This window comes from Lissotriton vulgaris, chromosome 12 (assembly GCF_964263255.1).
Source record: "Lissotriton vulgaris chromosome 12, aLisVul1.2, whole genome shotgun sequence".
Lineage (NCBI taxonomy): Eukaryota > Metazoa > Chordata > Amphibia > Caudata > Salamandridae > Lissotriton > Lissotriton vulgaris.
The window spans coordinates 254,991,821-255,008,389 of record NC_141700.1 but is presented as its reverse complement, the minus strand read 5'-3'; the positions used below and the strand labels follow the sequence as shown (position 1 = coordinate 255,008,389).

At 47.3% G+C, this 16,569-nt stretch overlaps 1 protein-coding gene across 4 annotated transcripts in view; it reads left to right on the top strand.

Annotated features, from left to right (window-relative positions):
- The window catches only part of CCDC102A (coiled-coil domain containing 102A), a 360,110-nt gene that overhangs the window by 141,873 nt on the left and 201,668 nt on the right, over positions 1-16,569 (top strand). The window contains exon 1 of one of the 4 annotated variants that reach the window (XM_086947791.1): positions 8,416-8,464. The exons of the other annotated variants lie outside the window; for them this stretch is intronic. The gene's annotated coding sequence lies outside the window, so the exon portion shown is untranslated. Of the gene's footprint in view, positions 1-8,415; positions 8,465-16,569 lie in introns of those variants that run through there. 4 annotated transcript variants of the gene reach the window in all.

Here is a 16,569-nt window from a genome sequence, read left to right as displayed (position 1 = left end):
GGCAGGGTATGCTCAGACGTGAGTCCCTTGCTCACTTTGCCACTGGATTCAAGCAAGCCGGGCTGAAGACGGCTGGAATGCCAGAAACCGGTCCTCAGAAGCTTGTTTCCAGTCCAGGGAAGACATGGCTTGGCAGTTCGAGCTGGACTGTTCCCATGAGGCACAGGGTCAGACTGATTTGCCATATAGCCATATCTGAACTGGGGTGGCAAAGTGGGCTAAAGAACGGTGATGGATTAAACCCAGATCTTTTGACTGGGTGTGAGTGTTTGATTGATTCAGATGCTCCGTACATCACCACCCCCTTTTGTACCGCTTTTGGCCGCCATAAGTGTGGCAGGGAATGCTCAGACGTGAGTCCCTTGCTCACTTTGCCACTGGATTCAAGCAAGCCGGGCTGAAGACAGCTGGAATGCCAGAAACCGGTCCTCGGAAGCTTGTTTCCGGTCCAGGGAAGACATGGCTTGGCAGTTCGGGCTGGACTGTTCCCATGAGGCACAGGGTCAGACTGATTTGCATATAGCCATGTCTGAACTGGGGTGGCCGAGTGGGCTAAAGAACGGTGATGGATTAAACCCAGATCTTTTGACTGGGTGTGAGTGTTTGATTGATTCAGATTCTCCGTCCATCACCACCCCCTTTTGTACCGCTTTTGGCTGCCATAAGTGTGGCAGGGTATGCTCAGACGTGAGTCCCTTGCTCACTTTGCCACTGGATTCAAGCAAGCCGGGCTGAAGACGGCTGGAATGCCAGAAACCGGTCCTCGAAAGCTTGTTTCTGGTCCAGGGAAGACATGGCTTGGCAGTTCGGGCTGGACTGTTCCCATGAGGCACAGGGTCAGACTGATTTGCATATAGCCATGTCTGAACTGGGGTGGCAGAGTGGGCTAAAGAACGGTGATGGATTAAACCCAGATCTTTTGACTGGGTGTGAGTGTTTGATTGATTCAGATGCTCCGTCCATCACCACCCCCTTTTGTACCGCTTTTGGCCGCCATAAATGTGGCAGGGTATGCTCAGACGTGAGTCCCTTGCTCACTTTGCCACTGGATTCAAGCAAGCCGGGCTGAAGACGGCTGGAATGCCAGAAACCGGTCCTCGGAAGCTTGTTTCCGGTCCAGGGAAGACATGGCTTGGCAGTTCGGGCTGGACTGTTCCCATGAGGCACAGGGTCAGACTGATTTGCATATAGCCATGTCTGAACTGGGGTGGCAGAGTGGGCTAAAGAACGGTGATGGATTAAACCCAGATCTTTTGACTGGGTGTGAGTGTTTGATTGATTCAGATGCTCCGTCCATCACCACCCCCTTTTTTACCACCCCCTTTTGTACCGGTTTTAGTGGTGAGGCAGGGTTCATGGAACAGTTTCAAACTGGCATGGTGTTTTCCTTTCAGGATTGCTTTGCTTTGGCTCTCACAGCTGCGTAGTAAAGGATACTTTTGTATTCTTGTCGCTGGTGAGCAGGTGCGCCAGGAGACAAATTGTTGGATTTTATGTATTGGATGCAGTCATGGTTGGTCTCGTTGCTGGCCGGCTGGATCATCCTGAGGGAAGGAAGGGACCGTGAGGGTTAGAGAGGAGTTGTGACGTCGTTATAGTGAGTTAAGATAATGATTAATTAAAAGGTGTTGCCCTTGGAGGTTTCAGTCATGAGAAGGATTGTTTTTAAAGAGTTTTATATAGCACGAACTAGACCTGAGACATTGGGTATCAGTCAGAGCGCTTTACATGAGCACCAGTAGCACTAGTTGCATTACATGAGGACACATTCATCTTTAGGTCTCGCCTGAACCAGCGCGCATGTGCTGCTCTGCAAGGTTTCTAGTAAGGGCTTTCACCTCTGACCACACGCTTGTGCATGTGCTTTCACACCCTATTGGCCTTTGCATGCGTCTTACTAAGAAAGACAGCACACAATTGGCCAAAGGTGGGTGCATGTCCCACCTTCTCTTTCCTCTGGCCTAGGGTGCTCAGGAGCGAGCAGCAGCGCGACCGGGTGCCAGTTGCATTCCTAACATTCCTTTCGCGGCTGCGTTGCCACGCTTGTTTAATCAACGTGTTTGCTGCATCCGGATATTGATCTTCTTTCTCAAAAGGCCTGAGAACTCCAAACCGTGCCAATCCTATGGTTCCTGCAGTAAACCACGGCGGTGGTTGTCCTTGTCGTTCACGATTGTACTGGCACCACTTGACCCAACAACCAAATTTATTTTTTGCTCATATGTTAAAAAACAAAATGATTGCACTGTATTTTTGTAGTGCGCGGTGGAAGAGTGCATGGCCGGTGGGGCTAGGACTATTGGTGGGTTTGGATGTCCAGGGGCACTCCTCTGCCATGTCCATGGTAAGGTGAGTTCCGTCCGGTGCACACGCAGTTGCCACAGGTGGCTGCGGCGGGCGTGTTGCTGTACCTGGGCTTACCTGCTAGTTGTCACAAGCCCCTCATTCGCTATTTCAGATTTTCCTCCTTCCATTTTCCTCTGCTGCCTTCCAAATTCCCGGCTGGAGGAGTGAGGCGAAATAGGAAAGCAGTTGGCCAGAGTACAGATTTCCTACTTAAATCATATTTTCACTTGTTGATTGATGAGGCTTTTACCTATTTGTTAAAAAAAAAACACAAACAAACAAGAGACGCGTTTGTCATGCTATGGTGGCCTGGAAAGATTGGAAGGGCTCTTTGAGGGAAATATTAAATTTTATAGTCCTGACAGTGCGAGAGGGGATTTAGTTCCTAAATAATTGATGAGAAAATAAGACTTTTATTAAATGTAGTTTGTAAATAATCGTTCTTTGTACTGTAACATTAATTGAAATTTCTATAGTACACTGTACAAACTGAATTGTTTCCGAAAGAATTGTTTCTGCCGCTTGCAGCTCATTTAATCTCCTATGTTTGGTGAAAGGCTGAGTCGGCCTGTCATGACTAAAACCAGTGGCTTGCTCGTATTTCGTACATCTTTACCCCGTGTGCTTGTGAGAACTTGCAATACATTTGCCTTTTTGTAGCCCCTCTGAGTAAAGAGCTATAATATTTACTGGCTTACCTATAAGAAAATAGTTGATGAATAATTTGAAAATACTTTTAAGTAGAATGCCCTCGAATGGGTCATAAATTGGGGGGAGGGAGTGGCATTCAGTGCCACATTTGTGTTATGGCAGTCAGGGTAAAACTAGTGAACACGTATGAAATGGATTTTTATGATCGTCTATGGTAAAGCTGTTCTTCATAGATCTACAAAACTGGTTTACAAGGCACTCTATTAAAATACTATTTACAATCGTATTAGTATTCTGAGAAAAACATTGAATTAAAGGGTCTTAAATAGCTCATTGTTGGTAAAAGGATACCCCTGAACCTATTTCATTTTGCCTGCAGTGTGCCTGTTTGGCGTGTCATGTGCGAAGGGTTGAGGCTCGGCGCGCCACGGATACGTTGAGTGACTTGGGGCACTTCCTCATTAAGCCTTCCCTGCCCGTCACCCCCCATTATGTGCGCTGCTGGGACCCATTCCATCTGCTCGTCACCCCTGTGGACACTCCATCTCGCTGCAGCTCCCACCTGTCTATATAGGCGATTAGTAAAGACCAGTCCTTCGACTTTTTATAGTGGGTAAGCGCATATCTTTATATGCTACATAATTACACTGCACACAATGCAACATACACGCCAAATAATACCACCCAATGCCACATAATTACACTCTACTGAATGCAACATACACACCACACAATACCACTCAGTGCAACATAATTATATGCTACATAATTACACTGCACACAATGCAACATACACTCCAAATAATACCACCCAATGCCACATAATTACACTCTACTGAATGCAACATACACACCACACAATACCACTCAGTGCAACATAATTACACGCCACATAATTACACTTGACTCAGTGCAACATAAATACACTCAACATACCACTCTGTGCCATTTAATTACACGCCACATACTTACTCTACTCAATGCAACATAAATACACTCCACATAATACCACACGTTGCTACATAATTATATGCTACATAATTACACTGCACTCAATGCAACACACACTTCAATTACCACTCAGTGCCACATAATTACACACCACATAATTACTCTGCTGAATGCAACATACACTCCACACAATACCACTCAGAGCCACATAATTATATGCTACATAATTACACTGCACTCAATGCAATATACACTCCAAATACCACTCAGTACCATATAATTACAGCTACTGAATACAACATACACTCTACATAATACCACTCAGTACCACATAATTACATACCACATAATTACACTCTACTCAATGCAACATAAATACACTCCACATAATACCACTCACTGCCATAAAATTACATGCCACATACTTACACTCTACTCACTCTCTCCCCAAAGATTTTCGCTGCAACCCCTCCTATCCTCTCTTCAAAAAAAGACTCAAGGTTCTTCTTCTCAACAAATATTGTGGCACCTAACGTCGCTGTAATGACACTGTCCTTATCCTGTATTCTCCTCAACACACCCCCTCCTTCTTCCTTTTCCTATTTTTGCCCTCCCTCTTCCCTTCTCTTCTCCTACTCTTCAGCCCCCGTTGTTTCCCTCTTATCTTAGTTACTTTATTTCCTCATTTCCCTCATCTAACTAAAAAGCCTTATCCTATGTTAGTTTAATTCACTATGTAATTTTGTCTCTATGTGTTTACCTATCTGTAAAGCACTCTGATACTCTTGGGTCCAGTAGCACTATATAAAACCTTTTACATAAAAATAAATAAAATGCAACATAAATACACTCCACATAATACCACACAGTGCCACAAAATTATATGCTACATAATTACACTACACTCAATGCAACATACACTCCAAATACAACTCAGCGCCACATAATTACACACCACATAATTACACTCTCCTGAATGCAACATACACTCCACACAAAACCACTCAGTGTCACATAATGATATGCTACATAATTACACTGCACTCAATGTAACATACACTCCAAATAATACCACTCAATGCCACATTACGCGCCACATAATTATACTCTACTGAATGCAATGTACACTCCACACAATACCACTCGGTGCCACATAATTTTATGCTACATAATTACACTGCACTCAATGCAACATACATTCCAAATACCACTCGGTGCCACATAATTACAAGCCACATAATTACATTCTATTCAATGCAACATACACTCCACATAATACCACTCAGTGCCATATAATTACACGCCACATACTTACACCCTAATCAATGCAACATTAATACACTCCACATAATACCACTCATAGTGACATAGTTACACGCCACATAATTACAGTCTACTCAATGCAACAAATGCACCCCACATACCACTCAGTACCACATTATCACAAGGCACATAATTACACTCTACTCAATACAACATAAAATACACTCCACATATTACCACTCAGTGCCGCATAATTACACGCCACATAATAACTTTACTCAATGCAACATAAATACACTCCATATAATGCCACTCAGTGCCACTCAATTACATGCCACATATGTATACTCAATGCAACATAAACTCAACATAATACCACTCAGTACTGGGCTAAATGGCTGTGTGATGCTTAAGCTACGACTAGTGTAAAATGTCTGTAGGAGGTGGGAAAGTTGGACCACACGACTGTATATTTTCTGAATCTGCAATAAAAACACAATTTACAACAAAAAAATAATAATACCACTCAGTACCATATAATTACACATCACAATTACACTCCATTCAATGCAACATACATACACTCCACAGAATACCACTGTGGCACATAATTAAATGCCACATAATTACATTCTAATCAATGCAACATAAATACACTTCACAAAATACCACTCACTTCAACAGTTACACGCCACATAATTACACTCTACTTAATGCAACATAAATACACTCCACATAATACCACTCAGTGCCACATAATTACAGGCCACATAATTGCACTCTACTCAATGCAACATGAATACACTCCACATAAATGCACTCTAGACCACATACCACCAATCAACATCAATGTACTCCACACCATGACACAAATTCACTCAACACCAGAGTTTAGGCCACACAATCCAACTCCACACATTTCCAACACACATCGCATAATTACACACCAAACATATTTCAACTCCAAAACTCCACAATCCACAACGTACCTCCAATCCACACCATATAGTGTCACCAGCTGAGTACCAAACATCATTCACCACCCCCACTTTGCATCCGCGCCCCACCTAAACATCACGTCAGTCTGCCCTTGGAATCTGGCATCTGTTGATTCTCCCCTAGTGTCTGCCCACTGCTCGTATTCTAATTAAATTACTGTTTTCCAACCTCCACACCCCAGTTATTTATATCCCTCTCCCCCATAACAAAATTTTTTTTAACAAACAAGCATGAGAACAGGCAGGAAGAAGTTGCCAGCAGTGCAAGTACAAAAAAACTAGAAGACATTTTTTATGTTAAAATCTTTTTTTAATCGGGTTTTTCAGTTGTATATAACAAAAATGCTTAACACTTTCTATTATAACTTTTCAACATAATGCACATAAGACACAATGCTCTACAACATAGCCAAAAGTTCTGGCTAAACACATAAGGTCCCAAAGGCGAGAACTATTGGCTATGCCAATGCTTGTTTTGTTAGGCATGGAGAGATTAAGTGATTTGCCCAGAATCACAGGATGTTGAGCGTTGTTGCCGAGACTCGAACCTGGTTCCCCAGCTTCGAGGTCGACTGCTTTAGCAGTAAGGCTTCATCCTCTCCCCCGTTAAAACAGGGGTAGAGATGTTGGGTTTTAATGCAGAATAGTTGTGGATCAATTAGGGGTGGAGGAGCCTGTTGGACAGTTGCCAGGGGTTTTGATATGTTGCACACACCTGTCTCATTAAAGCAGCCTGTTCCACATTGCACAAGGTGTGGTACAAGCAGGGCTTTAAGTGGGCTGGGTCTCACCAGGTCTGAGCACCAACAGTTTTTTTAAGGGGGCCTAGAAACTGGTCTCTATCGGGCTCTGTTTTGTGCCCTGGCACAGGTGGTCTGTTTTTTTTTTTTTCCGGACTGCAGTGACAGCAGGCACATCGATGTGCACGTGCTCACGTCTCACTAGTAGAGAAGTTAGGGCATGATATCATGCCAGGTGAGTGTTGTAGGGGAAGAGAAATCATTTAAAGAGTCATTTTCTCTCTTGATTTCCCTTCTCTTTTTGAATCTCAGGAGCAGCAACATTGTCGTGGTGTCACCACCAGGGTTTTAAGTGGAAGTGTTTTCAATATTATATGCAAGCCATAGTTGCTGTTTATTTATCTTATGCAACTAGCAACCATTGACAAAGCCAATAGTCCTGACTTGTAGGTAAGCTGTGACTTGTTGTATCATATATTTGGATGCAATAAACAGAAACTGTAATATATGTGTCGGGCGGCGCACTATGCTAAACACAGATTTTTAGCTTGCATGTTTTTAAGCCATGCCCTTATTTACATTGACCACGCCCCTTTGAGACAGCCCCCGGCCCCCCCCCCCACAGTTTTTTCATCCCTCCCAGCCCTGGGTACATGTGTTTACACCAACTTCCCGGTTGTCACTGTCTGGCCTGATAAGTTGAAAATGCACCCAAGTTTAAATGCACCGCATGCCGCCCATTTAGCCGAAAGTTCGCTGCACAGGTATTATCGAAAGAGTCAGTGTCTTTTCATTTTGATGCCTGGGCCTGTCCCCCCCCCTCCCCAGTCCGACTAGTAGCGCCCAACACTGCATGGGTGAATGCTAGCGCGTGGATGCAGAGCTTCCCTGTTGCGCTCCGTGACCTCAGCCTGCGTCGTGAGTGATGGACGCCGACCCTGTGCAACGTATTCGCTGAATCCAACTCCTCGCCATGTTGATGCGCGACCGTAGTTTCTTGAGAGTGGTTTGGACCCTCCCTCCCCCCGTACTTCTGCCGCCATCTGCTGCAGCTGTGAATGGATATCGAGTTACCACCAGGGTCCCGTGGCCCCACTGTCTCGGTGACAGGCCCTGATTTACACCTCCACTTCCTGACCCTGCCTGACTCTGTGCTCCTTCCCCACCCACTACTCGGATCACCCCTTTCTTGCCCCCACGCGCCCAGGGGAAAATGCAGCCATACAGCGAGAAGAACGTCAGACATTTCTGGAAAGAAGGGTCTGCGCAGGTGGAGCATCAGGAAACCACAAGGAGAAACAAAACACAGGAGGAGAGAGAGCAAGAACGGGGGTGGGGAAACAGGAAAAGAAGCGGTGAGAAGGCCGAGGGATGAAGAGAGGCCGCAGGAAGAGTGGGAGTGAATAAATGAGGCAGAGCGCGGAAGAGAGTGGAAGATACAGAGAGGGGAAGACAAAGGAAGAAAGTGCTGGAGAGACACACGCAGAAGGCCGGGAGGAAGAAAGTGCGGCAAAGGTACCACAGCAACCCCTTGGTCCTGATGAGTAATTCTCTAAAATGACATTTGTAAACTCCCATTCTGTTAGTTGCCAATAATTGTATATAGCGCTTCTTCTCATAGTTTTGCTACTTCGCGGTGCTGTAAAGGGGTCCCGTATTAACACATTGCAACACGAGCTCAACGGATGTTTTCAAGTCTGTGCTTCTGGTACTGTTTTTTGGGGATTATACAGAGGCCATAGTTGTTTGCTTAGCTTTTCCTCAAATAGAGTGCCCATATCTGCAAAGAACATAGAGACGTTCTCTCATTTGCCTAGGGACGTGGGCACGTGCAAGCCCACCCCTGTGCTGTGCGCGTGATTCACACTACTTGAGGATGCGCACCTGCAGAGGGGGGGGACAATTAGTGTGCCCGTCGGGCTCCATTTGAGAAGAGGCTTAGGAGACGAGACGCAAGACTCCTCCGGGGATAATCTTATTGGATACGGCTATAATCACACTTTAAACAGTTTTGTCGTGTCATATAGGCACGGCAACAGTATGTGCCAGAGTTTTGCGCCTCTTTGGTAACCTGGGCACCCTGGGCCCGTATTTTTGATGGGGCACACGGTCCTTGTTTGCGCCGTACGTGGTGCACCTTTAAACAGGTGTACCGGGCACAAACTGGGACAGTGCGCCCTATCATAAGGACGGTGCTGCCCCAAACTCACATAGGCCTGGGAGCAGCGGTTCAGTGAAACACAGAATGGCTGCTTCAAACCTGCTCCGTGTTTCACAGTGCAGGCGGCAACCGGCCTGCATTTTGAAGAGGGGGAGAGAGAGCCCCCTGCAGGTGGGTGCAGTGATTGACTGCACCCTCCTGCACGGAATGTCTGGAAGGGATCCATGGGACCCCCCCCTTTCCCTCTTCCAGAGGGCTGCCTCCAGGGGCACACTCACAGTGGGGCCACCTTTCTCTAGCGCACAGTCAGTGTGCCTCCTTAGGGCATGTTTGCCTCTGTGCCTGCATGTATAGTAACATCGAGGGCACAGATTCAAAGTGTTTCCCATATTTGCATGGGGCCATGCCCGCATGCCAATGAGGGAACGCCCTTTTGAAGTTAGCGCTGGCGCTACATGCTTGCCAGCCCTATCAGTATTCCAGAAGGGGCCGCACACGCGTCTGCTAACCCTTCTGTCATAGTGTAGCACCCTGGAGGTGCAAAAAGCAGACCCTCATGCCGGCTGTGCCCCCAGGGCACGATCTACAATGAAGCCCCTTGGTGTTACCATTGTCTTAACACAGTGGTGCTCGATTTAATGATCTTGGGAGACCGAAGGGCCTTTATAAATTGGCAGAACGTACTCGCTAGTGAAGTAAAAGCTTCGTACATATTGGCGCCCATGCCATTCTTCGTTCATATTGTTGTCCTGTACACCTTCTAGTAGTAAGATTTTGTTGCCTCAGTTATTTTACTACCAGTAGCAATCTCACAATTGTTGTTTGCGTGTTTGGCCTTCTTTTACATTTGCTGACTGCACCACCCCTTTATTGCAAAGCACTCTGTAGTTTTTCCAAACATTAGCACTAGCGGCTGCTACCAACCAGGTATCATCAGACAAGGCAGAATTCAAAGACAATAGAGTGAGAGAAAAGGATGCTTTTTTAGGACAAGTGTGAATTGAGGTTCCAAAACCTACAATGTTTATTATTACCCCACCTCACTAACACATGAACAGCTAACCCCTCCTACCCTTAACTCTCACCCCCAACAATGACAGACTTCCCCAGTCAAATAACCCAAATCTACTTCTCTGAAACATCCTTCCAGCTACCCTCCACCCAACCTACCCCAACCTCTCGTGGCACTTGCTCTAACAAACCCCAGTAGCCCCCAATGCTTCGTCCTCGTGCCACCCAGAAAAGCCTGCTTGGGCATTTTCCTGGTTCCCCACCACCCTATGCACTTATCAGGCTGTCGCCTAACAGCCAAAAACCTCAACCAACATTTTGGACTGTCGCCCGACAGCCATAACTCTATTAACTCCATAACCTGAGTGCCAACTTCTTGGCTGGAACGTGCCTAAAGCCCATCAGGTAATATTCATTAGCCAGAAAGGAGAGATGAACCCCCATCCCGTCTAACTAATGAAAAGCATTTCTCACGGATATTCTCGTGATGTAAAACCATTATGCCTTGTAGTGCACAAAAACGACTCATGTCTGTTCACCATTCACTTGGCTCTTTCAAACGCTGCCTGCTTATGTGGCACCCTCCATGCCCGTCTTGGGATTAATCCTGTCCAGATATTGGGTCCCCGTCCAAAGCTCAGCAATCAACCTCAAATCTTCTTTCATGCACTTAAACAATCCTCGACCAGGAGCGTGCACCAAATCTTTCTCTCCCAATATGTCTAGACACACACGAGAAGCCACTACCTCTGACACCACAGCAACAACTGGTTCCATGTCATGCCGCTCTTGCCCCACCATTTTACCCTGGAGCAGTCAAAGCACAGACCAAGGCCCACACCGAAATGCCTCTTCCTGGCCTGTTTTTCTGCCCAGCGGATAAAGAAGTGACCAGAAATCCAAATGGTGAATAATGCCATCCAAGGCCCAGCACCACAACCTGACAATAGATGAGACAAATTAGGAAGAGCACTCATATACCAACTGTCATCAACTGATGAATGAAATGCCATCAGCAATTTGACCTCCATCCCCCCAACCTCCTAATGGTTTCTTCCCTAAAACCCAGTCTTTGCACTTCTGATGCCACCCCATCTGAAAGGAGTGAGTTCTGAAAATCAGGACCTAAATGTAGATGCCACCTGGTATGAGTGTCCATATCCTATTCGGTCAGAGTCACGATAACAAACACAACATGTAACCTTGAGCATACATGCCAGGCCTTCTTGCCTGGGTTTCATATCAGGTCACTTATTAATGGCCCTATCAGTATATTTCCAAACTCCAGCTGTGCCAAGTGGTGGCATGCCTCTGTAGATGTGCCCTTGTGCATCTTTGGACAGATCTGTTTCTCTTTTGAAAGACTTTCCCCAACAGCAACAGGATTGGTTTTTACAGCTGGTGTACTCATGTTTCCCCTCAAATCCTCTCTAGCATGCCAGCACTGACACTGGCACCCATCTGGTTGCAGACACACTTCTCTCCGCGTCTTCTGGTGCACCAGCTCCCCTCCTTCCACAGCCTTGGTCCATCCTCCAGGTGCCGAAACAAGTTGCCCAATGAGATTGAAATACAAAAGAATGCTCTCCATCGTTAGCAACCCCGCCCTTCTTTTTCACCCCGGCCATAGCTGGAACCTGGGCCAATGTATCATTTGTTTGCACCCAATGCAGTATCTCCTCTTCTTCCAGTTCTTCTCCATCATCCTCTGAGTGCAACTCCATCTTTCCCCCCACTCCCCTGTCCATCCTGCCACCCATGCCAATTATACCTGGTCTTACACCATCACCCACTCCATAATGCTCATCCCAGTAAATTCTTACTTCCTCATAAACTATTGATGATGATGACTCCCATCTGCAGTTCCCTCCCTTCAGACCAGCGCACCTGGGCCGTCCAGGACCTGATCGGATGCAGCTGCATAGCTCTGGCCTCCTCCGCCAGGATTTTTTCCACAGAGTCCCACCAAGTCACCCGAACTTGGAAGTGCTGTGGTCATGGTCAGGGGTGGGGAACCCTAACTTGCCCCTCATCTCCGGGTCCTTGTTTGGTCCTCTGCCGGTATCCAGACTTACTCTTCCCTTCCTTGCCCCACTTCTGTTTCTCTGCCACTGGCACCTTCTACTCTATGGCATTTCCACTGTGCTGCATAAAAGGTGCCGATCCCCAATATCTTCATCTCTTGAACTACCGTCCCGCCCATGGCTGTCCGCATCTCTGCCCTCCAGTCTTTAATGAGGGGGTAGATGTCATTCTGACTTTTTAAATAATGGGTCTACCCTGGAAGTGGCACTTCCTTCATCATTAAAAGGGGCCCAGATATTGAAGCTGCATCCCTCCTTCTTTGCCTTTACTGGGTGCAACTCACCCCATGGATGATGCTGGGGTAGCATCATTGCTCAATTCAACCCTTCGATCGTTGCAGCTTGTTCCAGTGCTATATAAACTCTCAACTAGACACTTTATCCTCTCTAACAACATCAGAAATCGTCGCACACCATCGGTCATCCCCTTCTGGCTCACTAAATTAATCACAAACTATTCCTTTGAACGTACAACGTCATCTCATGCCCCCTGCTGGCTGCCTCTAACTAGTGCATCTCCTAACAGCAGCACTAAAAGAGCCCGCCTCCACGATGTTGGAGGCCTGCCTCGCGTTCTAGACGTGCTGATGTATCAGTTTATCCTCCAAAGGCCATGCAAGGTCTTTTTCGCTTCCCGCGACGTCTGGACCAACATCAACCAGCAACACTGACGGAAGTCAGTTTTTAGGCTGCGCAGAGACTGCGCTTGCGCTGTGTCTTCGAGACATGCTGTATTCATTCTGCCAGCTTACAGCCCACCCACTGCTTTACATGTGTTACTTTGTGTCCTTTAAAAACCAGTGTGTCTAAGTGGTTATGTTTCCCATTTGTCACTCTTTTTTTCGTTGTTTGTTCCCTCCTGTGGAACAGGCCCACATTTCTTGTAGATTTGTCCCATCTTCGTTACTGGCTCTGGGACTTTTTTTTTTTTAACATCTAAAAGAGCATTTCTTCCAAGTGGCCGTGTTTGGACTAGGTACGAGCTGTTCTTTATTTTTTTTTTTTTATTATTATTTTTTAAAACCTTTATTTTCAGATTGCACAGTACACAGCCACAGCGTCTGCCTACAACCCAATTGGGCCGGCCGCTATGACAAAAAACATATGGATACCAGACAAGAAGGCATTACATTGAAACCATAAATAGCAACATATCGGTGCACCGGCATCAAAACACCATAAAGAAAGGATCAACCAGGTTTCGTTTTTATAATTTTGATGAAAACAAATAACAAACATCACAAACACTCACATGGTAGGAGCAATACCTAGGGTTCGGGGTGGAGAGGAGGAGGAAGTCAGACTCTAAAGAATTTAGTGACTCATATCGAGGGGCGGGGGGATGGTGAAAAGGATCACAAAGAAGTTTTATTAGTCAGTCTTCAGGAACGTCAATTACGGGGACGAAGGAACATCAACGGTATACTCGAGTGGAGGGGTGCAGATATCTCCACGATACTCATTCCACTGTGACCAAATCCTGCCCCACTTCCTGGGACGGCCCGAGCCTCATAGACCGTCTTCTCCCGAAACATGCACCAGTCCATGTATTCCTTCCAGGCTGTTATCCCAGGTGGTCTATGAGAACCCCAGAGTTGCGCTATGTCCCTCTTGGCAACCATGTTGCCAAGAGTTACCCAGAAGGTCTGAGCGGCCGTGCAGTCCGTCGGCTCCCAGACATTAAGCAGGCAACGACGCGCCTCAGGCAAAAGAGAGACCCCGGTGACCCGCCCCATAATGTCATGCACTCTGGACCAAAAAGCGGATACCACCGGACATTCCCAGATGATGTGTAGAAAGGTGCCACTCATGCCACAACCACGCTTACACAGCCCATCAATCGAGTATCCCATTCGAACCAGACGCGTACCAGTCATGTAAACTCGATGGAGGATCTTCAGTTGCACAAAACGAAGGCGAGCTGGAATAGCCACCTCTTTAGGGGAGGCGATCGCTATCTGCCAATCCTCGTCGTCTAATTCCAGGCCATCCGCAATCCAGGAGGCCCGAAGCCGCACAAGCAAATCAGCTCTGGTGTTGATGAGCTTTTTATAAATCAAGGAAATCGTACTATCAGGCATGTGGCCATCCAGAATACGGTCCTCGAGCGGTGACGACTGGGGGATCTCCGTCCCAGGAGGGAACACAGATATCAGAGCATGGCACACCTGAAGATATCGAAAATACTCCTTGTCGTCGAGCTGGTACTCCACCTTAAGGGCATCAAAGGACTTAACTGTGCCCTTGGACCAAAGATCCTCCACCTTGCTAATACCGATCGTATCCCACTTATCAAACCCTTTCGACCGCCACAGACTGCCCAACCTCTCAGAGTCATACAATGGAGTCAGCCGCGTCATCTTATCACCCCAGCCCGTAGCCACAGTCGCATCTCTCCATGCACGCACAGCACATTTTGTAGGCCCAGTCAGAAGTCGGAATGGCTCCTTCGAGTACAAAGCCCTGTTGAAGTTACCGCCCGGCAACAGTAATTTGTCCATTGCGAAGGCAGGGACGGGGCCCGGGGAGTATGTTACATGGTTGACCGCGCTCAACTGAGATGCCCAGTAGTAGCGTTTGATGTCCGGAATGGCTATGCCACCGTCATACCATGGCAAAGTGAGTTTAGATAAGGAGATACGAGCCCGTCCGTCCCAAATCAATTGCCTCTGGAGCCCCTCAACCTCACAAAAGTAGCTAGAGGGAACAGGGTCAAAGAAATTCTGCAGGGCGTATAAAAATCTAGGGAGGGACATCATTTTGAAAAGAGCCGCACGCCCCAGTGGGGACAAGGTCAAGCCGCGTCACCGCTGGACGTCCAGTTTAAGGCGCCGAAGAGGAACATATAGATTGCGGTCGTAACGTACAGAGGGGTCCAGGGAAATGAAGATTCCCAGGTATTTGAACCCAGTCTCCGCCACCTGGATCGGGAATCTACGGGGTAGCGGAGGCAGCACCCCCGTATTTGACATAAATACATGATGTATTCCAGTTAATTACGAGCCCCGAGTTCTTCCCAAATGAGGTGAGGACATCAAAGAGCACGTTAAGGGACTTCTGAGGTGAAGTAAAGTAAAGGAGAATATCGTCTGCGTATAGCGAGACGCGATCCTCAAGATCCGGGGCCCACCCGATCCCTTTAATCGAGGGCTCCCACCGGAGCCAGGCCGCCAACGGTTCCAATGCCAAAGCAAAGAGGAGGGGGGAGAGCGGGCAACCCTGTCGGGTGCCACGCCCAAGCGGGAACGATCCAGAGACTCTGCCATTAACAACCACCTGGGCCAATGGACGTTCATACAGGAGCTGCACCCACGCAATAAAGTTAGGACCAAAACCAAACTTCGAGAGGGCCGCCCACAAATAAGGCCACTCGATAGTGTCGAAGGCCATAGTGGCATCCAGCGAGGCCAAGATGGCGGGTTCAGTCAGCGTCCCAGCTCTCGCGAGAACTCCGTGGAGTCTGCGAAGATTAAGCGCTGTATTCCGATGAGGAATGAAACCGGACTGATCCGGATGGATCAGGTCACAGATCACCGTTAGCAAGCGATTCGCTAGTACTTTAGCCAGGATCTTAGGCTCAGCATTGAGCAAAGAAATAGGGCGATAAGAAGTGCATTGGTCACAAGACTTACCATCCTTGTAGATGACGACTATAGTGGCCAAACGCTGATCAAGGGGGAGGAGACCAGCCTCAAAGGCATCAATGAACATATTGCGCAGATGGGTCGCCATCTTATCAGGCCGTAGCTTGTAAAGCTCAATGGGTAGACCATTCGGCCCCATAGCCTTACCCGAACGAAGGGATCGTATAGCGATAGCAACCTCATCTACCATTATAGGCGCATCCAAAGCGGACCTATCCTCGTCCGACACACAGGGCAGCATAATATCATGCAGAAGCAAGCGGGAGTCAGACTCGTCTCTGTCACTCACCGATCGGTATACCGTCTGAAAATGGTCCACAAAGCATTCAACAATCTCACCTGGGTCAGACACTCATTCCCCAGTCACACGGGTGATCACTGGCACCACACGACTCATTCTCTCAGACTTGTCCAACCATGCCAGTAGCTTACTAGCCTTATCTCCCACATCATAGAGTCTGCCCAGTTGATTCCTGTGCATAACCTTAGCAGCATCGGTCACCAGGGCCCTATGATCAGCCTGTTTCAGCGCTCAGGAGTGCAAGATTGCAGGGGTATCGTCACCACCCAAGTCGCTCTCAAGCGAGGTAATTTCGGCCTCAAGGAGCAACAAGTTTTCCCTCTTGGCCTTCTTATCAGCAGCAATGAAGGACAGTGCAGAGCCCCTTACCACAGTCTTGAAGGCCTCCCACAAGGAAATAGGGGAAGAGACGGACCCCT